This window comes from Aythya fuligula, chromosome 4 (genome assembly GCF_009819795.1).
Source record: "Aythya fuligula isolate bAytFul2 chromosome 4, bAytFul2.pri, whole genome shotgun sequence".
Taxonomy (NCBI): Eukaryota; Metazoa; Chordata; class Aves; order Anseriformes; family Anatidae; genus Aythya; species Aythya fuligula.
This window is the reverse complement of record NC_045562.1, coordinates 54894491-54918741: the sequence shown is the minus strand read 5'-3', so window position 1 is coordinate 54918741 and position 24251 is coordinate 54894491.

Genomic DNA, 24251 nt, shown 5'->3' with positions numbered 1-24251 from the left:
CCTTGGAAATACTTTCTTGAAACTCCCAAACTACCCGTAGCACAGTAAACAGCATCTAACCAGGAATCAAATACAGTACAACCTTTCTCGTCTTGATAAATACCAAAAGATGTTCAAAACTGCAGGTGAGTTATTAATGGACATTTAATTAGGATGATATACCTTGTTTTACTTTTCACTGTTTCTGAAATCTAATATAATATTCAAGATAACTATGACATTATGGCCCTAAAACATGTCAGAGACTGGAGCAGAAAGACGTGGACAGGTTACAAATACCTGCTACAGTTTTCTAGTGGAAATAGTAGTAACACCTGAAGGTACCAGGTCTGCTGAACTCTCTTCATAAAATGGTATTGGTACTACATACAGGGTAAGCAGAAGAACTAAGTATAACACCAGAATTGTGAACTATTGGCTGATACATATATATATTTTCCAGCATGTAAATCGCAAATGAAAATTATTATAAGATCCTTCTGATTTGCTTAGAGCTTCAGACATTATTTTTCTTGAAAAAGATTAGTTATTTAAATTACCCAAAATTTACTAATTGCAATCGTAGTCAGCCTCCTGATTAAAATGTTAGAGAACACTTTATATATATCCTCTGTGATTAATCACATTCCACAAATTCTGCATAAAATTCACAAGAATTCTTGTCTATCATAGCTATTTCCACCAGAGTTATTCCCAAAGCTCATCACAACTGCTTGGATAAACCAGTCACAAGCTAGGTCCTTGTGAGAGAGGTGAGAGTGTGGGTATATGCCTCCTAGGCAAACATGAAGGAAAGAAATGTAGACATGAAGTCTGAAAATACAACAAGTGAGTTGACAAAGACTTTAGACAGCAAGAGACAGAATGCTCAAGTGTTTTCAAAAACATAGAGATTTTTTCTGTATGTGTGAATGACCCTGCTGGAAAGAACACAGCTTTAAGCAAGGATTTTTTGTTGTTGCTCTTTATTCCATGGTGTAGTTAGATAAAATGTAAGACTACACAAAAGCCTGAAAGCAATTTAGAGCTCAACTCACAGCTGTCTTTCTGTATCTGTAAGAGTAGCAGTTTAGATTTCCCATTACACTTTGTTTAAAAATGTGACTTCTGCATTTTCTTATAGCATTCTCTAATATTGGGTTATACTGACTGAAGTGTGGAGATTGAAATTAACCAAAGGATCATTAAATAAGTTTGTACTGGTTTAGAAAAGTAGAATGTTGCTAATGTACTCTTGAATGCATAAGGTCGTAGAGGAAACCTCTATTAATTTTCAAGAAATGAAGGGGGTTTTTGACTGACCCAGAAACATTTATTTTGATATCAATAAAGTTACAAAGTTACTCTAAGCTGAGATTAGAAAAGAGTTGTACTAATAAATAAATAAATAAATTAATTAATTAATAAGAACTTTGCCTGGCTTCTACCAATAAATAAATAAATAAATAAATAAAGATTTTAAGAACCTAAAGGGCAAACTTCTAAAGTGGGATATGCAAATGCTATACTTTGCTTTCCTTTGCTTCATACCCTGAAATGGAAAACCTGGGGACTGGCCTTTTGTTACTTAATTTTTCTTCCTGCTTTGTCATGATGGATTAAATGTTTTTGTTCCCCAAAGCTCATCCCTTAGATAGTTCAACACATCTAGTAAAAGCTCAATTTAAGATGTAAATTGTTGGCATAGTAAATCCTGTACTAATTTAGGCCTATTCCAGGTTTCCTTATTTTTGTGAGTAAGTCTTTGTCTTAACAGGAAATAAGTTACATATTCATTTATAGTCATTGTAATAGGTTTTATGTTATCTGTTTACTAGTATAACTTACTCCTCAGGCATGGGCCAGAGCTGTGAGAAATGCCGTCATCAAACAGTGTAAATGCTGGAAGCTCAGGCAGTAGTTTTTCAGCGTTTACAAATTGTGGCTGCTAAAACAATAACAGCTCAGATGAATAATACTATCTGAACCAAATTAATGTTGAGGAGGTAGATGTTAGACTTTATGAACAACATCTGCAAAATAGAGTAAAATTTAGTAACATATAATCAATCTGCAGCAAAAGTTGAGTCCATTATCCAAACATAATGAAATTCTCAGCAGCATATTTGCATCAACAAATAGAAACAACATATTAGAACTGTCTCAAGGAAATGGTTTTGGAAACTTGCAAAAAGAATATTTTTGTTTGTTTGTTTTAGGGCTGGTAATTAAATGCAATTCAGAGATTGCAATGTAGAATAAACCTTAGTAAAACCTTCATTGTCACACAATCTAATTATTTTTTAAAATATTTAAATGAAAGTTATTATGGAAGGTAATGAAGGAAAAACATTTAGATACTTTGATTAGTTGATTAAAAATAGCTTTTGCACAACGTGGTCTGCCGTAAATGTCAAAAACATTGTATTTCTGTTGTTTTCATTAACATTATTTGAGTTGCATTAATTTCAATGCAACTCAAATAGCATCTGTAATAGCTACTTATAACAGTTGGCCTTTTACAAACAGGAGAAAAAAGAGTAAAGGGAATTCATACTCAGTATGCTACCCTAGAGTCAAAACAGCAACAACAACAGCAACAAACTAGCACAAATAACAGAAATACATTAACCATTTTCCAAAATGGAAAGTAAAAGAGTATACAAGGTCTTTTCCACTGCCAAGGCTCTTTGCTAAATGCCCTCTGGAAAAACATTTTCTTCTGAACTGTATTAGGTCAAAAATGAATGTCAGAGAAAATTGAATAGATTTCAAAGTCCTTCTGTTTTGTGTTTGTTTGTTTGTTTGTTTCTTAGATTTTAGCTGGTGAAAGTGTATAGCTGTATCTGCTTGCCTCAGGCTTCGTGATCTGACAGGAAAGTGCTGGGTCTGCCTGGCTTTTACCAAGCTTTTGGGACACATAAGCTGTTAAAAAGATTGATAAAAAATGTGTATGGTTTAAATTCCAAAATTCCCAGCTCGGTTAACAGTTTTTATATGTGTGCATAAAAAGATTAAAATGATTAAAATGGAGATAAAACATCTTACTCTGCTACCTACTGTTTTCTAATGTATTATCAGTTTGCTCAATCTTTTCCCATGCTTGAGATTTTTATTAAGCAATTAAGTTATTTTATTGAGCTACTCACAGGCTTCAATCAGACTATACTTGCTTTAGATATCTCCTTTTCATATTTCAGTCCTAGTTTCCCTGCTACACTTGAAAATGTGTTCTCTTGTTCTTTTTCTCTGAAGAATTTTCTGAAGAATTTCTTCCTTGATAACAATCAGGAACATCCTTGGTTCAAAACAAGAGGCAAACAAATTTCCCACAATATTCATAGGGATTTACTGTCATTTTGGACGCTTTTTGCAAAAATATCCAAAATTATTTTAAACCATTTCTAAAAGAGATACCACAAGTATACTTTAAAACCTGTAGTTTTTTATTTTTTTCTCACTTCAGGGTATAACAGAGCAAATGAGTGCTCAGCTTAATGACAATATGAAATGACAATAAATCTTAAATATCAGAAAAAGGCTTGAAAACATTTCTAACTTATTCATGCCTAAAAGCTAGCAACTTCATTTCTCACTTAACTTCTAGCAACCAATCTTCTATTCATTCAGACGCCTAACATTAAAAAACAAACATATATTTCTTCCATTCCTCTCCATTCTTCTATATTAAAAAAAAAAAAAAAAAAACAAAACAAAACAAAACAAAAAAAACCTTGAAATACAGACAATCCTATAGCCTTTTGAGGCCAGTAAATAAATTGTCTATCATGAAATATCATGAAATGTGAAAATAATCAGAGATTAACCAATATTAAACAATTCACTCCTGTTTACTTTTCAACGTTTTCTGGGACACCAACAGCTAATAAAAATTTTAATGGTAGAGTTCTTTAAAATATAGAATATGACTTTGAGGTTTTCACTGACAACATATGACAGTACCGCTACTGAATTTATGTGTAAAGATTCCTTTAACTTCGAATGATGGTGGAGAACACAATACATTTCATTATTTTATACAATATGGGAATATAGATTCTATTTAGCATTTTTTCTGAATTGCAGAAGAACTTATTGACCAACTGATCTCTCAGCAACTGCCTTGTCCAGAAAATTAAGCTGAAGAAACTTCTCAAATGGGGGTATCAGAAATAGGCAGATATAAAGCAACACTGGATTTTGTGTTGTTTTGAATGAAGACAATAGAAGTTTGCATATATATACTTTACTTGGACCTTATCATTTGTGGTTTTGTTTCTCATCTGGTGTAGTATGTTTTACTTTACTCTTTATTCCAAATGGATTTGTTCTGTACTTACTTTGAAGCTGGGAGCTCACAGATAAATAATCCTTTAAATTCTAATCCTGTCTTCTGGCAAAGTTAAGCTAAAAAAAAAAAAAAAAAAAAAAAAAAAAAAAAAAAAAGACTAGTGATAGCTGACAAAAAAAAAAAATAAATAAAATTTTAAGATTTTTAGGATTATTTTTTTTTTCCAGCTAGTTCAGGCCATTTTCTTTCTGCATTCTGCAGTAACCACTTAGGCTCAATGAGATAATAGCTTGAGTAACTGAGCACCACATATGGTGTGTTTCTTGCTGACAGCATGAATTCTTGGCTTGGAGGCACTGATACATTAAACCACATGTTCTGATCAAAATAGTAGTTTCTTGCAATAATTTTGGAATCTATGTGTACAGTTCCAGCTCTATGCACACATCCAAAATAATTACAGGACTTCAATATCTACAAAAGGTTATCTACAATAGATATTTGATACACTCATAGCTCATTTTGATCTTCAGTAATGGTCTGTCTTTGAGTCACAGACAGGAAGGAGACAGATATATCTTCAGTAACATAGTAGGCTTTTTGAGGCTAGCATTGGAAAACTGCAAAACAGTGATCATTCAGTCTGGATGAGAATCCAAGTTTATGGTTACCATAAGTTTATTTGAATTGTGCTCTCTAGGAATTTGAGAAGTTCAGGGTTATTGTATTCGATTAATCATAATTTTAATTTCCTTATCTGTGAATTTTAGATACACACTTTAGATAATTTCTATCACAGTGAAGTAGTGTCATGAAACCTACAGTGGAAGCTGAGGACTATGTTATTTGATACAGTTTAAAAACACTATTATTTATTATTTGAATATATTTATATTTATTATTTATTATTTAAAAACACTCAATGGGGTTGGTCTTGTCAGCAGGCACCATGTGCCTGGTGTCAAGATGAGGGGGTGGACTAAAGTTGCATGGGGGAAGTTTAGGTTGGATGTTAGGAAGAACTTCTTTATGGAAAGGGTTGTTAGGCATTGGAATAGGCTGCCCAGGGAAATGGTTGAGTCACCATCCCTGGAGGTCTTTAAAAGACGTTTAAATGTAGAGCTTAGTGATATGGTTTAGTGGAGGACTTGTTAGTGTTAGGTCAGAGGTTGGACTTGGATCTTGGAGGTCTCTTCCAACCTAGATGATTCTGTGATTCTGAGAATGCTGTCTTGTAAAAGGAACATAAAATAAGTATCAGAGATTAACAAATGTAGATTGTCAGCTGTTACATCTATTCACCATTTTTGAATTAGTAGAATTATATCAATATAAAGCAAGTGCTGGGGCCGGTCCTCTTTAATATCTTCATCGATGATCAGGACGAGGGCATCGAGTGCACCCTCAGTAAGTTCGCAGATGACACCAAGTTAGGTGCGTGTGTCGATCTGCTTGAGGGTAGGAAAGCTCTGCAGGAGGATCTGGATAGGCTGCACCGATGGGCTGAGGTCAACTGCATGAAGCTCAACAAGGCCAAGTGCCGGGTCCTGCACCTGGGGCGCAATAACCCCAAGCAGAGCTACAGGCTGGGAGAGGAATGGTTGGAGAGCTGCCAGGCAGAGAAGGACCTGGGAGTGATGGTGGATAGTCAGCTGAATATGAGCCAGCAGTGCGCTCAGGTGGCCAAGAAGGCCAATGGCATCCTGGCTTGTATCAGGAACAGTGTGACCAGCAGGGCTAGGGAGGTGATCGTCCCCCTGTACTCAGCTCTGGTGAGGCCGCACCTCGAGTACTGTGTTCAGTTTTGGGCCCCTCGCTACAAGAAGGACATCGAGGTGCTTGAGCGGGTCCAGAGAAGGGCAACGAAGCTGGTGAGGGGCCTGGAGAACAAGTCCTACGAGGAGCGACTGAGGGAGCTGGGCTTGTTCAGCCTGGAGAAGAGGAGGCTCAGGGGCAACCTTATCGCTCTCTATGGGTACCTCAAGGGAGGCTGTACCGAGGTGGGGGTTGGCCTGTTCTCCCACGTGCCTGGTGACAGGATGAGGGGGAATGGGCTTAAGTTGCGCCAGGGGAGTTTTAGGTTAGATGTTAGGAAGAACTTCTTCACTGAAAGGGTTGTGAGGCACTGGAACAGGCTGCCCAGGGAAGTGGTGGAGTCACCATCCCTGGAAGTCTTCAAAAGACGTTTAGATGTAGAGCTTAGGGAAATGGTTTAGTGGGGACTGTTAGCATTATGTCAGAGGTTGGACTCGATGATCTTGAGGTCTCTTCCAACCTAGAAAATTCTGTGATTCTGTGATTCTGTGTGAAGTGGATTTGCAATATATATTTTATCTATGAAAATGAAATGAAAACTTTTTAAATTTACTTCCATGAAGATTGGGCATGAAATACAATCTTTAATATGATGCATACTTTATGACATATAAGGAAGCCACCAACTGTACTGTTGGTGACAATGGTAGTCCAAAACTGAAAAAGACTAAGACCCGTTTTACATATTCTGAGAAACTACTGAAAAATCACATTCATGTCTGACACATTTATCACTTGTATGATTTAATTTCTTTTTGATTGTTTGTTTCTTTTTGTTTCATAAGAAAAAGAATGTACAAGATCAAGTATGTTAAATCTCAAAACTGAGTGCACAACTACAAAGATGTTTGTGACACACATAAATAACAAGACACATTAATTATGTGGTACAAGACAGAATAAGAATTACATCTGTCATCTGTTATCTGTTCATTATAAATGATGTAATTCTACTACATATATGAAAATAATGCTGATTTGCAAGAGAATCCAAAATGTACTTCTTTTTTGCCTTAGGTAAGTTTGAAAATAGCATCAATTATAGTGTAGTGTTGGGAACACACCACTGTCTCTCTGACTCCCTGCAGAATATCTTTTATTTAGAAAATGACAACAATAAAAACATAAAAGTATGCAATGTTAGCACATACATACATACATACATGCATGAAGTGAAGCAAAATTAAAAGGGTTAATTAATATTTCTTATTTGTTTAATCTGACTTTTTATTATTATTATTATTATAATTATTATTAGATGTTGAGGACAGATATTGTTGTGGACCAGAAAAAATGGTTGTGTATGGAGAATATTGTATTGAATAATTGTATTGAATAAAAATAACTTGTGTGCACCTTTTACAGATCAAATGAACAAAACTTTTGGCTTTGATTGCTATGATTTGATAGGGTTATTACAGATTTAATGTGATATGCATTGAGAATCTGAACCAGAACCATTTTCTGTAAGGATAAATAAATACATCAAGGCAGAACCTATTGTTCTCTGCAATAGAGTGAATTAAGTACTTGTAAAGAGCAACCAAAATCTTTACCTAACACCTTTAACTCTCTACATTACATAAAGAATATCCTATTCTTTAGGATAATCCTAAAAAAAATGAATAAATAAAATACTTGTTTTAACCTTCTGCTTTTAAAATTTTATTCACTGATCTCTTTCATAGCACTATGATAACTATTATATAGAATATGACAGAAAAATAGTGTATGAAATATGAAATTATTTTCCTTTAAATTGATATGTCTTTTATCATAAACTTCTACATGTGTCTCTTTCTCAAACTGAAGACTCCTAACCTATTATATTTTTCTTACATATCTCCCTACCTGCTGTGATTCATCTCTAAAGTGTGCTGTTTAATTCTGGTTTTATATAACAAGATTATATCTCCTGATTCCTTCAGCACTGTTTACCTGCTGATTTCCTATATACTCCATGGACTGGATAGGGATGTTAAAGTGAAGTTTTGAATGATCTGTGATGATTTCATGAAAGATGGCTTCTTGAGAAAAAATATCTGATTTCTTGCCAGCAGCTCTACACCTATAGGAAGGAATATTTTCCTGTTTTGTGCTTTACTTTACAATATTGAATTTAATCTTCTGTTTCGCTGAGCAATCAGCAAGACTCTGATGTAAATCTTTGTTTGTTTTACTTTTGTAGAAAAGTAAAAAAAGCAAACACATCAATAATGGCAACTAAGTTTACTATTCACATCTAATATATTTTATGAATTTCAAAAGCAATACTAAGTCCATGGCTGATTTGTGAGAGATTTCACTGGTGACCATCAGCCTCTGTGAAAACTGATCCTGATTGTTACCCTTCACTTACTATATTTAACTGATATTAGTAAACTGCAAATGTATCTTTCCTTCTGCTTCCTGTAACAGGTTAAAGAAATTTACTTACTTCCATTAAAGAGGAACCCACTAACTTGTCTATAACACCTGTATTGCCTAGATCATTGTCTCGCTGACTCCTCTGAAGAGGAGTTAAGAGATCTGTGAGGCACAATATAATTATTTTTTACTTGCTTAAGTGTCCCTTTTTTATTTTGTTGTTACAATTGGGACAGTTCTTTCTGTTACAAAGGTTGATTCTGACACTGTAATACACAGAGCAACTAGTTCAGGAGTTTCATAACAGAATTCTAGCAGCTTATCATTAAACTAGTTATTATTAGTTATATAATAAGTAGTAACATATTAAATCAAGCAATTCTAAAGCTATACTCCTGATAGTTTTTCAGACTGATTTCTTGCAAAGGTTTTGGTGCAGGAATCTCCCTTAGCTTCTCCACAACATCCATCAGTACAAAGAAATAAATTATTTTCTCTGCTATCATTTTTTCCTTTCCAAGAACTACATTGACATGCAAAGAATCTCCATTTATCTTTCTTTCCATTCCTGGTTCTGTAGAAGGCACTTGTTTCATGATGTCTTTGAAATTCTTCTTATAATTTACTGTTATTTATCATTACTTAATGTAACTTTTAGCAATCGATTCCTCCATACTTACATATTCTTGCCTTATTAGGGATATGCATATCATTTTTGAGTGTAAACATAAACAAACAGCTGCATTTTTAACATGTTTACTTTCCCTATATTGCTAAACTAATGTTACATTGGAATATATCATGTACACTGCAGAGGAGAGTTTTCAGATTACTATACCACAGTCAGCCAGAATCACTAGATACTCATTGTTCTTTCACTTATTCCCTATCAACACATTGACATTAAAAAATAAATAAATAAATAAATACAAAAACATACAAAAAATGTCTGATATGCTAAACCAATGCAAGCACTCATAGTAATTAAGAAGTTTAAAGTGATAAAAATTAAGAACTCTACTCACACAAGGGTAGGAAGAAAGTTTCCTTTGACCCCCTGTTGAGTGTTCATTTAACAACAAAATAAGCTATAATATGGAATTAAAATAAAGAAAGTGCATCCCACTGATACGGGTACATTCCTACTGATAATTACTAACCCTTCTGAACTGGGCCAAATTTTAGTTGCCTGTTTATTGCAGCTCTAAGTGCACTTCTTGAGACAAAAGTACATAAGAAACAATCCTCAATGTTATAGCTCTATTAAAGTTAATGGAGTAAAAAGTTAAGGCTATATTTTTTTAAATTCCAGAATAGCTGCACAATTAAAGAAACACTTCAAGACAAAAGATGATGTTAAAACATATACAAAAATATCTGACAAAAATAAATTATTTCCATTAATCTGAAGTGTATAATTGCCTGAGGTTATTCTTTTTTTATGAATGAACTACCATTAGTATAAAAATTCCTTGTGATATTTAGCATAATTACTTAGTTACATGAGTTTCTCTGCTTATTAGCTAGAGATGTAAGCTAGAGATTTGCTTAGGAAAAATATTGCTTTGTAGTAGACCAGTATAAATAATCAGTATAAATAAAATTTAGCTTTTGGCTAAAAATATTGAAGGAAGAAATGAATTGAATAACACATTTGAAAATGTTTATGGTCAAAAAACACTGGCCTGTTTACTGACATATGTTTGCAAATAATAATGATCTTATGACTGCAGAAAGATAATGGGCTTACAAATTAGAATTCCTGTATGTTTTTTCATTACATTTCTGTTTGTTAGCTAATTGTGTGTGAAAAATCAGAGGTCACTGTGGAACAAACCTTTTAAGGCCAACTTACTGAACTCTGAGTCATTACCATATATTTTTTCTTTTCATTTTTGTTCAACAACAATCAATTTGAAGTGCCTGTCTGAAGTGAAGGTTCAGAATTGTGAAACCAGAAATATAAAACATTTTCAAAGGGAAACAATATTTGTTGCCAAGTTTTAACTGAAGTAAATATTATCACACAGTATTTTTATGCCATTACTTGAAATTCATTGCTATCAACAAAGAGACCCACCTTTGATGAAGGAATTTATTTATACGAATAGCTAAAAATATTAAATTATAAATAAATTATTAAATTATAAATAAATAATTATTAAATTTATTTATATGAATAGCTTTCACACCGAGGTAGTATAACCAATGAAGAGCCGTGAGGAAAAAAAAAAAAAAAGAGAGGTAGAAGAGAGAGAGAGAAAGAATACTTTGAAGAAGACAAAATGTTTAGAGTAGTGTAAGTGTCTGGGCAGGTACGCAGGAAAAGGAACATCAGATAAAGGTAAACAAAAGTAAAAAAAGTAATCAACTGCAAGAGACAAGACAACAAACATACTGATTAAAGTAGTAGCTATACTTTTACTAGCAAGTCAATAATGTTGACATTTTAGTAAGTAAAAATATTTGCATATTTAAATATGTTATATGTCCAAATGTATACATATGATACCATAGGATCAGAGAATGGAATGGTTTGGGTTGGAAGGGACCTTACAGATCATCTCATTCTAATCCCCTCGCAATGGACAGGGACACCTTCCATTAGATCAGGTTGCTCAAAGTCCCATCCAGCATGAACTTAAACACTTCCAGGGATGAGGCTTCTCTGGGCAACCATCTCAGTGCCTCACCACCCTCTGAGTGAAGAATTTCTTCCTCATAACAAATCTAAGTCTACCGTTTTTAGATTTAAATCTTGTCCTAATACTACTGAAGTAAAAGTAAAAGTAAAAGTCTCTCTCTTTCTTATGGGCTCCCTTTAAGTATTGAAAGGCTGCAATAAGTTCTCCCTGGAACCTTGTATTCTCCAGTCTAACAAACTCCATTACTCTCAGCCTTTCTTTGTAGGAGAGGTGCTCCAACCCTCTGATCATCTTCATGGCCCTCTAATGGGTCCACAATATTCTTGTGTTGAGGGCCCAAGAGCTGTATGCGGTGCTCCAGAGCTGGATGCAGTACTCCAGATGGAGTTGCATGAGAGTGGAGTAGAGGGGCAGAATCACCTTCCTCAAATTGCTGTCAACAAATGTAGATATGTCAACACATGTATAAATGTATACACACATGCCTGACAAGAAGAATTGGCTTTTATGGGTACTTACAGGTAACAAAAGCATGCTAGAAAAGAAATTCAGACTAAAAATAGTTGCATTAGTTTTGGCTGGAATAAGGTTAATTTTCTTTATAGTAGCTGATTAGGTGCTATGCTTCGGATTGGTGACCAAAACAGTGTTGATAACACAAAAATAAAAAAAATAATAAAAAAAAAATAATTAAAAAAAATAGCTACTGCTGAACAGTTCTGACACAGTTTCATGACCTTCTCTGTTTCTCAAGCTGCCCCATCAGTGAGTGGGTTCCAGGTGCACAATAATTTGGGAGTGCACAGAGACAGAAAAACTGACCCCAAATGACCAGTCTCACTTTCACCTTTTCCAATTCTCTTCCCTATCCTGCTGTGAGGGAGTGAACAAAAAGCTATGTGGAGCTTATCTGCATGCCTGGATTAAACCACAACAATAGACAATGTAGATATAATTATTTAGGCAAGATAGAAATGAGGTAAATGTAGCAATATAAAAATGGCTACTAAGATAATATATTAAAGAAATAATAATATATATCATGGAAATAATTAATCTGCTTTAGAAGATGTCAGATCAAAGTGATATTTCATGATGCCTCTTTATACATACTTTGTCATGCTGTTCAATCTAAATTCCATCCAGTGTTCACAACATATAGATTTGGCTGCTCTTAAATACTCTGAAGAGAAGCAGAGGAATATTTTCTCCATTAAAGTAAATGGCTATGAGTGTAGAAATTCTATTTGCAGAACCAGTATAGAGTTTCTACAACTTCACCTTATTACTTCTTCAGAAGGAACTTTGTAATGGTCAAAGGAAAACGTCTTTAAAAAACCTTACTGTTCTGTCTTAGTCAGCAGCTCCACAGAGCTATAGGACAAGCTGTAATGGAGCTGAACTCTCTCTCCTACAGACAGGGGCCAACACATAAAGGTAAAGGATTTATGTGTCCAAACTGAGACTGAGCTTCCCAAGTTGTGAAACTTATAAGGGCTCACTCCAAAATGGAATGTGTGTGTGACGTTGTGTTCCATTTCTCTCTTGCAAGGAAACCTAGGGAAGGAATTATGAATCTGTTTCCCCTTCCAGTTCCTCCCATTTTTGCTATTTCAGACAGAGAAAATAATACACCCGCTTTTCCAAATGAAACCAAACCATGAAAGGGAATATCACGTACTTTTTTATGTCAAAAATACTGTCAATACACAGACATAACAGATATTTTCAGATGCTCAGAACAGGTGGCTTTTTCTTCCACAGAATGTACCTACACCAAAATTTAGCTACAGTTACTGTGCATACAGAGTTACTGTGCATGAAATGTGTTGTTAGTCTTGCATATTTGGAATCAAACTTATGTAGAATCTCTACATTCATAGAAATCTCGCTGTAGTTCACTGACTTAGTATGAATTACTTCCAATAATGGCTCATCTAAATTCATAGTTCTGTGGCTGCAGGGTATAGAAACATTTTGCTCATTTGCATTAACCTATAAAACAAACAAACAAACAAACAAACAAAAATGAAATTCCAACACTTTATATATTTAAGCCTTTGCTTAGAACAGAAGAAATTTCAGCCTATTTTCACAGATTATTCACAAATCTAATTCCATTATTAATTTATTTTTTCTTGACACTTTTGTCCCCGACAAAAAAACCTGATTTTCCACATCAATTGATAATGCTAATAACATAGCAAAGATTTCTCTTAATGCATTGATTTTTATTTGGAAATTATATTTAGTCAAAGGTTTTAACTTTGTCATTTTAGCAATCCTGGTCTTTTTTCTTGTGTGGGCTTTTCTCTGCATAGGCAATATTTGATGCTGTAAAATTGAGATAGCCCACAGAGTGGGACAGAGAAAAAGCTTTGTTCCTTGAATTAAGTTTCAGTGAGGCATTTCTCCTGATCATCCTGCTGCTTCACTGCAGTTAGCATACCTAAATTCAGATATCTCTGAACTTTTCTAGCCAGCTGTGACAGCACAACTTTTATTCTAGCATAGATATAGGGATAAGTTCAGAGCACTATTAGGGTTAATATATCCACTTATACTAGACCAATTCGGGTCAAAATAGAGAAGGTTATTAACACAAGATTAAATAGAGGCATGCACCTGGAAGCCTGCTGAACAACAGTTAGGGAAGTTACATAATAGCTCCAGGCCATGGCACCTAACATTTGGATCATCTTTATTTTCACTCCTTTTTTTTTTCTTTCTTCCTTTTTTTTTTTTTTTTTAACTCAGCTAAAATGAAAAAAAAAAAAAAAAAAAAAAAAAAAAAAGATGTCTGTTTCATTAAAATGAAATTATTGTATTTACTTTTGTATAAATTTTGTGATTCAAGCATAAATTTACTGTGCTTCACAATCTGCCCGCATCATTTATGACATAATAATTACTCTTTGGTTACATTACAAGCAAAGATTCCAAGGTCCCTTGCTACACGGATGGCTGCAGGGTGCACTGATGACCTCTTTGAAGACACATTTTAAAGGAATACAAAAATTCATGAAATAGAAAAAAATGCCAAGTATCACTGGTCATTACGGGTAAAAATGCTTTGTAAAGTAGATGACCAAAAGGTTTTGCTTCTCTCAGCTGAATACAGAAAAACTATCATTTGTTTGTATCTGGTGCAAATTGACTTCAGAAGTTTAATCCGTATCAGTGCATGCTCTAGAGATAAAAAATTAAACTCTTTTAATGGAAGAAAATACTGATGAACTGCTGAAATCCTCCTGACCACATAGAGGACCCTGCCCTGCATCATGATAATCAGACAAAGAAAAAACAAAACAAAAAAAAAAAAGATATGAAAAAGGGAGGCAGCACATTGTTTTCTTTTGCCAGTGTAAGTTGCCATTTATGGACTTACACTTTTTATCTCATCTCTGCAATCAAACAGAGCTATAGATTCCAATGAGAGCAAATTGGAAAGCCTTTAATAAAACATTTAATAAAAGCCTGTACAGCTACTGCTCCAAGAAGAATCTCTTTGGGTCTTCTCACTTATCTTCACAATGCTAAAGGATCAGTCAGTACTGTATATTTTATGACTTAAATACTGTTTTCTCCTATTATGTGGTCAAATAAGTTTGTTGATATTTCCTTGAGTTATATAGCTGACCAAGCTTTTGTTTCTCTCATTCCTGAGAGAAATTGGGAAACACAATCAGTATGAAAGAAAGTACAGAAATTTTTGTATATCTTGGAAAAAAAATCAAGAATAGAATGCAAATAAAGCAATTTCTTCAAGTTTTAAAGTAAGCATAATGTTTCCAGCTTCCAATACTGATCATAATATGCGGTTTCAAACTAAACTCTTTATTAATATAGATCCAACAGAATAATGAGATCACATTCTACACAGATCATATACAGAAGAATATCTGGTCAAATAAAATTGTAGAACACATTTTTAATTGTAAACTTATTTGATTCTCCTGTATCCTTATTTTTCTTATTATTACATATGACTCATTAGTTTTCATAGCTACCATCTCAAACACATAAAATTCAACCACATATTAATTCACTTAATTTGCATAATTAAGTCAGTGTTAACCTAGCATAGACAATTTTCTTCGCATTTACCTCTTACTAAAAGCTGACATCTTTTCAACAGCAAATTAAAATATATTCAATTACAAGTCTTAATGGGAATCTTATGCATCTTTATTTATAAAACGCTAGGAAAATTTATTGAAAATCATTATTAAGTTGGTAAAGCTGAATAATCAAAATAAAGAATATAATAGGATTAATCATATTGTTATTCATGTGCATTGAAACAGTCTTCTGCATTATATTAGAATCACATTAGAAATAGTTTCCTATTGCATGGAATACATAGAGCACAGAGAGCAGAAAACTTAGTTTATGTTGTTTTCTACTATCAGCATATTTCTACAGTACTCTAGACTTTCTCTGAGTACAAAACGATTATTCACTATCTTCCATAAGGTACACATTACAACATTTACTGATATGTAATGCAGCAACGTGACTGCATTATGACGTCAAATTTTAAGAGAGTGATTAGATGCATCTGTTACCCTTGTATAGATTGCTAATTTAATGAAATTTTATGACAGCATAGAAATGGTCAGTATAGTTTGGTCTGGGCTTTCTCCAGTTTCCTGCTTTCCATTCTTTCTAGCCACTTCCCATTGCTGTTTGCACCTGGCATTAGGTGAAAAGTGTACTCAATAAATAAATAAATAAATAAATCATATGTATCCATCTTCTTAACAGAAAGCCTTGGTAGAAGTAAACTGGCAGATACATGTGACAGGTCATATACCCAAAAACCTGCAGGAGCAGGTGAGAATATTGTGGTGAGAAACCCAATTTTATTTTATTTAGAAGGGAATCCCTCAAATGCAGCTTAAGGGTAGGATAATTAGTATCTGTTGTATTAAAAAATAAAGAGTAAAGAAAGATATGTGAAGAATGCTCTTATACACCTATAATATTTAATTGTATCACAAAATGCATTGCTTTGATATCAGTGATATATGAGATATCAAACAGTATCATCAATAATAGTAGTGACTGGCTGCTTCCTCAAACAAACTGATTCCTGTAACACCATTATATAATGAAGGACATCATCACTATTTATGTCCTATTATCATTTATAAAATGCAGGTTAGGAACAAAGATGCAGAGATAATAAGGTTGAAAAGAGTTACTAAGTTTATGTGCCCAACTTCACATAACCTGAACCTGGTTTTTAGAGAACATAACAATATATTACACTTCATATATTCAAAGCACAACTCTAACTAGCTTATGATGTGGTTACAAGCACCAAGTTGTTCCGAAAATCAAACAATAGAGAATAAATTCAGTCACCCAGACAATAAAGAATACACAATTACTGTGCACCTGTGAAAATGTGCTTTAAGTGACTTACCCAGAATTACATGGGAATGTTGAAGCAGAGACCTGGATCCACATCATTTCCCTGGACATTTCTCAGTTACCTTCTCCCTGACTCTATCCTTTTTCTTACTGCAGGTCTCTGCCTCATTTACTTAATGTCTTCCAATCTTTGCAACGATTGAAGCAGGAGTACTACAGACATCACTCTCCTTTTATTTCTGTTTTTATGTGATAAAACCTTATCTGCCAATCCACAAGAGAGACAATCCCAGAGAGACAATGGCAGGGCAAGGGAGGAGGGCAAATAACCCTGTCTGGTGGCTCTATTGTGCATCCCAGGCATTAGCCCCGCCAAGGCCAGAAGAGCACAAGGGCACAATGACAGGCAAGAACCCACATTGAAGATGCAGGGGAAAGAGAGTCTAATTTTCTTAAAGATATGTTTATGTATTTTTTTTAGTGGTGTGATTTGGTCACATCATCAGATGATTACAATAAAATAATGATATTAGTAAACAAATAAGGGAACCTTTCACATATGTCAGAGTGTATGATCACTTCTTAGCAAAGGATACAGTCTTTAAAGTGATAGAAGTATTATTTGTATGGATAATTTTTGATTACCATACAAACTGTACCACAGTTTCAGATTTTAAGGTATGGAATTTGAAGCACACAGTCCAGCTACGTTAAGGACAATAAAATGGAGACTTTTTTTTTTTTTTTTAGTCTATTAACACAGGAGGAAAAACAAGAAACAGCAGTCTCAGTCTTATTTCGGGAATTGTCTGTTTCTCCAGGCATCTACATACCTAGGAATCTCTTGTATCTTTCAGCAAGATAAGCAATCATGATCATAAGAAACAACCAGCCTGATAGTTCTGGGAGCCATGTAGACAGAAGCACATCAGATCTGTGAGCCAAAAGCAAAGACATTCAGTGCAAGTCTCAATTGCAGTATCAGTTTCAAACAAAATTAACTCCATATTAAGGAAAATGATCATTCATTCACTAAGCATATAACTATATAACATATTAATAGCCAGTATTTTTCATCAACATTTGTATATCCCTCCTATGAACTGTATGCTTGTTTTAAGTTAGCTCATTTCTACTAATTTATCATAACCATGTGTTACATGTGTTACTGAGCCAAAGGATCTGTGAGATAATGACTGACAGTAAATTTATCTATTATTTATTTAGTTTGATTAGTAAGCCAGAGAATAAGATGGAATTTTTCTGAAAGTATTATAGTGACATTTCTTTCAACTGCGTTTGTCATTTTGTTTATTTGATTCATATTTTTTTTATATAGTTTATGATGTAGAAAATGGGAGTTACTCTCCATTTAAGAAAGCCAGCAGCTCTGTATAGTTTATTTTCTCAGCAGAAAATAATGAACTAAGTAGTAGTAAGAGCCAAAAGGATATGAAAAGCTGTAAAGAATGCATCTGCACTGGAAGAGAAAGATTTAAAGAAAACACAAAAACAACTAAAGAAAAAACTTTCTAGGTGTAAATTGCCAGTTTGTCCTGGATATTTCTAGCTCTTTATTGAATGTAAACATAGGATGCTCAATAAAAATAAATAAATAAATAAATAAATAAATAAATAAATATTTTTATAAAACATCTGGAAAAAATCAACTTCTTTTACTTAATAATTTTAAAATACATTGTCAAATATTAAAAGTGTTCTAGAACTTTTTTAACTAGAACTAGAACTGTTCTAGAACTTTTTTAAAAGTGTTCTAGAACACTTTTAAAACATGTTGCTGAGGTAGTTTGCTTTTTATGTGTTCTTCCTCATTACGGAAAGTTTCAGATCTATCTCCACTTCTAAATAATGAACTGTTACGGTGTTTTTTTAGACATAAAAAGTTTTAAATAGATTTGTTATTTCTTCTCATTTTATTTTTCTATATTCAGGTAAAATTTTCTATTGTATATGCAAAACAAACTGTTAAAGGTAATATCTTCTACCAAAAAAACCTGATATAATTGGTGAAAAAGTAAAAATAAATAAGTAGACAAATAAATAAATTGAGACTGATTTATGAATTCTTCAGGGTTGAAATAAAACAGTAATAATTGATTTTGGTTTAAATATATTATGAGATGGTATCTGAGTAGAGGCAGAAAAATCATATACAGCAAATAGAAAAAGCAGCTTGTCATCTTCCTGAATAAACCAGGATGACATAAGCAAATGCTTCATACTTTCAAAGGTATTCTCTTATTGTATTAACTAAAAATCTGTGGGGAAAATGTGTTAGAATCTGCTGTTACAGAAACAACAGTATCTACTTGGTGATTTCTTTTTTTATGACACTTGAAAATGCAGTGAACTGCTATTAACTTTCTTATGCTTGTCTGTTGTAGATTTAGAGAGTTCTGTTCTTATTTTTCTTCCATTTTTTCACTGAGGTTATTTTCTACAAGCTTTCTACTGATATTTTTGATGTGAGAAATTCTTGCTAGTAGTGATACTTTTCACATGTAACAAGAAACCTTTTTTAAGATACTAAAATACCGAAAAATAGACGGTTAACTCAAGTCTCCTGGCCAAATTCATGTCAGAACAGTTATATTTGTTAAATATAACTTAAAATAACTTAAATATAACTTAAAATAACTTAAAATAACTTAAATCCTTCTTCCAGTTTCAGTGGGAGATGGTATTTATCTTTATTTAATGGCCTTTGGTAGCACTGATGTGAATTGTTGAACAATTGTTATATTTCAGCAGTGTAAACTGACTGGACTTCCTCAGAACCCTTAGAAATTCATTCTGAAATATGAGAAAAACTGAGTTCAAAGAACAAACCTGGTTTTCACATAGAGAAATTTGTTTGCAGATAGGGATAATTCTGGTTCAACGGGCTCAGATCCAAGTTCATTGGTTTGCCAACGACAAAAATGGAGCAAGGTCTTGATACAACATGCCTCTATTATCTATGAAAGGCAGAAATAACATATTATAGCCATCAGGCAAGCACAAAGATTAGGAAAGAAAAATACTTTAAAAATTATTAACAAACAAAATTAATTTCTTGACATTACATCAACTATTAGATACACAAGTGAATTCACCAGATCTGGTTTGAATCATGTTATGTTTGGATACAACTAAATCAGCCAGTCAGACCAGAGAAATTCCTTGTGATTAACATATTAGCTGTCCTTGTGCATATTCTTTCAAAAAAAAAAACATGCCTGAACTCAAACTCTTGATAAGTGTTACTGTTACACAAGAAGAGTTACATGACAATTGAAAGCTTATGTTTATGAAAAGTTTGTGATCAGAGAAAAAAAACATTTGAATAACTTGTTTTTTGCTCACAGGTGTGGTTTTATATTTGAGTCATGATTACTGCAAATTGCTTTTATCATCATTGAAAAGGTTTTGTTAGATTCCAGACATGACTTACTTCTTCAAGACCAGATTTAACAGTTACTTCAGTCTAATGCTAACAAAACTACATTAAAAATTATATACAAATTTGGCCTACAGATGCGTATCATTTCACTCTCATCAAATATTTAAAGATTTTCTAAAAAGCAAGATTCTTCTCTATATTCAGAATTAGAAATTTGGATGTCATAGATGCCTTGTCTTAATGACATGATTCCAGAAGCTAGATGCTATGATTCTTGTGGGTCCCTTCCAACTCAGGATATTCTATAATTCTATGGATCAAAAAAAAAAAAAAAAAAAAAAAAAAAAAAAAAAATTTTGGGAAAAAAATAAAAATAAAAAGATGAAGTGAGATGTCATATACAAATAGGTACCACAGGTTTATCCTTTTATGTAAATTTAGCTTTTCCTACCATATTTTTCAGATATTCCTGCCAGCAGCAGCAGTCTGACGTTCATAGATTACTGCTATATGTTTCTATTTACTTGTGTAAGAGAAGTACTCTAGAGTACTAACTATATAGTAGTAACTATAGACATAAATTCCATAGTTATAAGGGCATAATAGATTTTCGCTTCAACAACAATCTAACTAGTGGTGCAGACATAAATATAGCACAAGCTATGATTATTTGTGATGTTAGAATACCACAAGCTATGATTATTTGTGATGTTAGAGAGACCCAACATGGGGGACCACCATATAGAATGACTGACCTACCTATAGCTTTGTATATACAACTCCTGACTGTAAAATTCCTTCTTGCATTATTTCAGTCTTTACCTATTCATTCCTCTACATGAATAAGTGCCTCAGCTAGACTCTAAAGAGACCACACATCCAAAATACAGAGCTGAGGATAAAGAAATGGAATTGAATGTCTTTTGTAGAGTGATAACACTGTAATCTGAAACACCTCCAAATCTCTCCCAGTGGAATAGCACAGCAAAATGACAAGACTGATACACACATTTAAAAACTCTGTAACATAAAGGTGTAAGGGAGACAGAAGAATATATCAAAGAATTTTGCTCAGTGTTTGTCAACAGAATCACTCCTACTTTAAATACCTGTTACCTGATAGCATTACCTGTTGACATCTCATTTACATTGAATAAAAAAATCTTATTCTCCTATATTATCAACTCTTTCATGGTGTAAACTGAATGAGACTTCTAATTTATTTGTAGTAAAATATTTAAAGATGTCTCTCTCTCTTTTCAAGGTTTGTATATTTAGTTCATATTATAAACTTTGCATGATTTGCTTTTGCTATTCTATTTCTAAATGCGATTATTATTTACCCTTTTTGGGGTGGAATGTTTTGGTCATTTAGAATTACATTGACAAAGAATGTAGAATGTAGAAATAATACAAGTTTTTAGCTTCCTGTGACTTACTGAATTTAAAGAGCACTCTTAGTAGCCCACAAAATAAAGTATCCAAAAACTCTGATGACAAAGTAGTGAGGTTTTTTTCTTTCTAATTGTTTGCTTATGTAATCTCTATAGTTCCAAGAACATTAAAGAAACAAGGGAATTATACAAACACACACTGTATGTATGTTAAAGACATCTCATTAGAAACTCAAATTACTGCAAAAGGTAAATAAAACAATAGTAATAGAGTGCACAACGGATCTTAATTCATAACAGCAATGAATTCTATCAGTTCCAAATATCTGAATGTCTTCCAACTGGATATATTCATAATATACCAAGTTAAAAAAAAAAAAAGCAGTCTCATAAGTCTCATGGAAAACATTGTCCACTAATTCAGCAGATGTCTTGCTCTTTAGAAAAACGAATGTCTAAAAGTTCTTTTTAGCCATAGTAGCTTCATTTTTTTTTTAGGTGGGCAAACAACACTTAATATCACACCCTAGCAAAAATTCTGACAGCAATAATGTTGGCAATGCAAAAGGCACTTTTAAGTTGAAGCTCATATAGACAGATATCAAGATAACTTAAGAGATCTAAATTCAAGTTATAATTTGATATTTCCAAACTGTTTCCTCTCAAACCATAAATACTAATTAAAAAAAAATAATAATAACAAATTGGAATAATATATCTATTGAACTTTGTTAAAGCTTGTTCTCATCTAACATTCTGAGGATAAATTATCAGCTACTTCAAATCTCATCATTTTTTACTTCAAGTACAAATAACATTTCTTTTACCTCACCCTCTTAATAAAAAATTCATTTCCTGACCTAAGTATTTTCAGAAGGTAGATGAACATAATGTGTTCATACGAACGTAATGAAAAAATATGTAACTTAAAATTTTGCTTGAAAAGTCTTAACATGATTAACATTGTGGCCTGATAACCTCAAGCAGGCTTAGTATTCCTTGTCAGTCTTTGCTTTCCAGATACCTTTTTATTGGACCAAAGAATTATTTTTTGTAGCTTTTATTTTTGAAATTCTATAAATGAAAAAGGTATTTAATATAAATGTCTGAAATTTTAAAATTACGTATATGACTATTTCTATGTATTGTTAGCAAAATTAAGATAATAAAATACTATTTAAAACAAAATATACAGATACTAATACACGTGGAGTCATATTCTCAGCTTTTATAAATGCTTGGATTTACCTAAAGCCAGTGATGTTATGGTAACTTACAAAAGATTCATATCTTGTCTACAGAAAACAGTTACTTTTATATTTCCTCAACATCATAGCAGAATGAAACTGTCATGTCTAGACTGTGTTTTTGAAACTATGAAATGAGTGATAAGACATAGCAAAGTTAGTTAGTTTTTTTGTTTGTTTAATACAGCATGTAATATGCATATTATTTTTTTTTCATTAAGTTTTCAAATTTTCTCAGAACATTTGGAGACACAGTAATGTTGTTCATCTTCCTCCTTGAAAGCTACTAAGCTATTTTACCTGTGTTTTCTAAAGATTAGACATAAATAGAAAAATTTACATGAAAGTGCAAACAGCAGGTCAATTCAGCTTAATGTTATTGATGTTTACTACAAACGTATACAACATTTACTTCTCTTTCTCCCACTTTATTTTTCTCCTACTTTATTTGTAAAACTATAAAATTAAACATTACTGTTTCAATTACTTTCATCTACATCTTATATTCTTATTTTTGTGAAATGTCAGTGTTTTAGACAATGCTTTTAATCAGTTTAAACAAAAAGAGATCAAACTTGCTGATCTGTTTTCTATTGTACTGTAGAGAACATGCCACATCCTATCAGCATAAAAAAATTCCCAGCATGGTGATGAATAACATTATTCATACTGAATGCTCTAAACTATAAATGTAGGCTGCCTCTTTGGCCTTTAGTAGATTCACTTTGGCCTGAGAACAGAATATGATGTTGAATTCCCAGAGAGTTTTCCATGCCCCTTGATTCCTTGGAACATTTGTGGTATTCCTGCCTATGTCAGGAGGGTTGGAGTTGGAAGGTCTTTAAGGTCCCTTTGAACCCAAGCCATTCTATGATTCTGCGATCTGGTACTCATGTTTCAGTCTTTTCCTTCTGTAAATCTATATCAGTTCCACTCCTGCCTTATGTCCAACAAAACAAGACAATGCAAATGTAGAAAGCAACATATGTAGATCTATGGCATATGAGCAGCTGTGGTCATTTGCCAGCAACATATTAACCTGTAGAGAACTTATGTGTTTGGCTAGGTTTTCTTTTTCCTTCCAAGCTGTTAACCAGCAGTCAGTTGTCTAACAAAGGTCTAAATGAAGGTCTTTCGTCCAGTTAAGTTCTTTCATCCAAAAGCATAAATACTGGCAATTTTTTTTAACCCTTCCTCAGTGAATTAGCTTATTGATCACTGTATCACCACTGTTCCTTGAACAGCTTTTTCCTCTCATCCTTCTGTTCCTTTTGTGTTTATCTTTTCAAATGTTTTCTCTTTATCTTTCACTTTATCTTCAGTCTCCTTCTTTCTAGCTACCAAACGCATTCATTATATTTGAAATGTCAAGAAAAATGCTGAATTGCTTTCACAAGAGCCTCTGTATTATATTTAGTGTTATTCCCAATTATTTTTATTTGAAATTTTGATAAAGTCCATTTTTTCTTAAAGCAAAAAAGCAAGGAAAAAATATTTTTGTTAAAACTGAACAGTCAGATTGTCTCTCATAACAATCCTTTACACATGATTTCTATACCTAATCATCAAAGACAAGATTTTGAAATCTGTGTGCTTAAATTAGGAACATAAATTTATATATAGTTAGTAACATAATGTACTTTAATTTTAAAATTGCTCTGAAATTAATCTCTAAAATAGCTTACTACATATTGATGTCCTCAGATACAAACTTGCTAACTTTTGGCCACA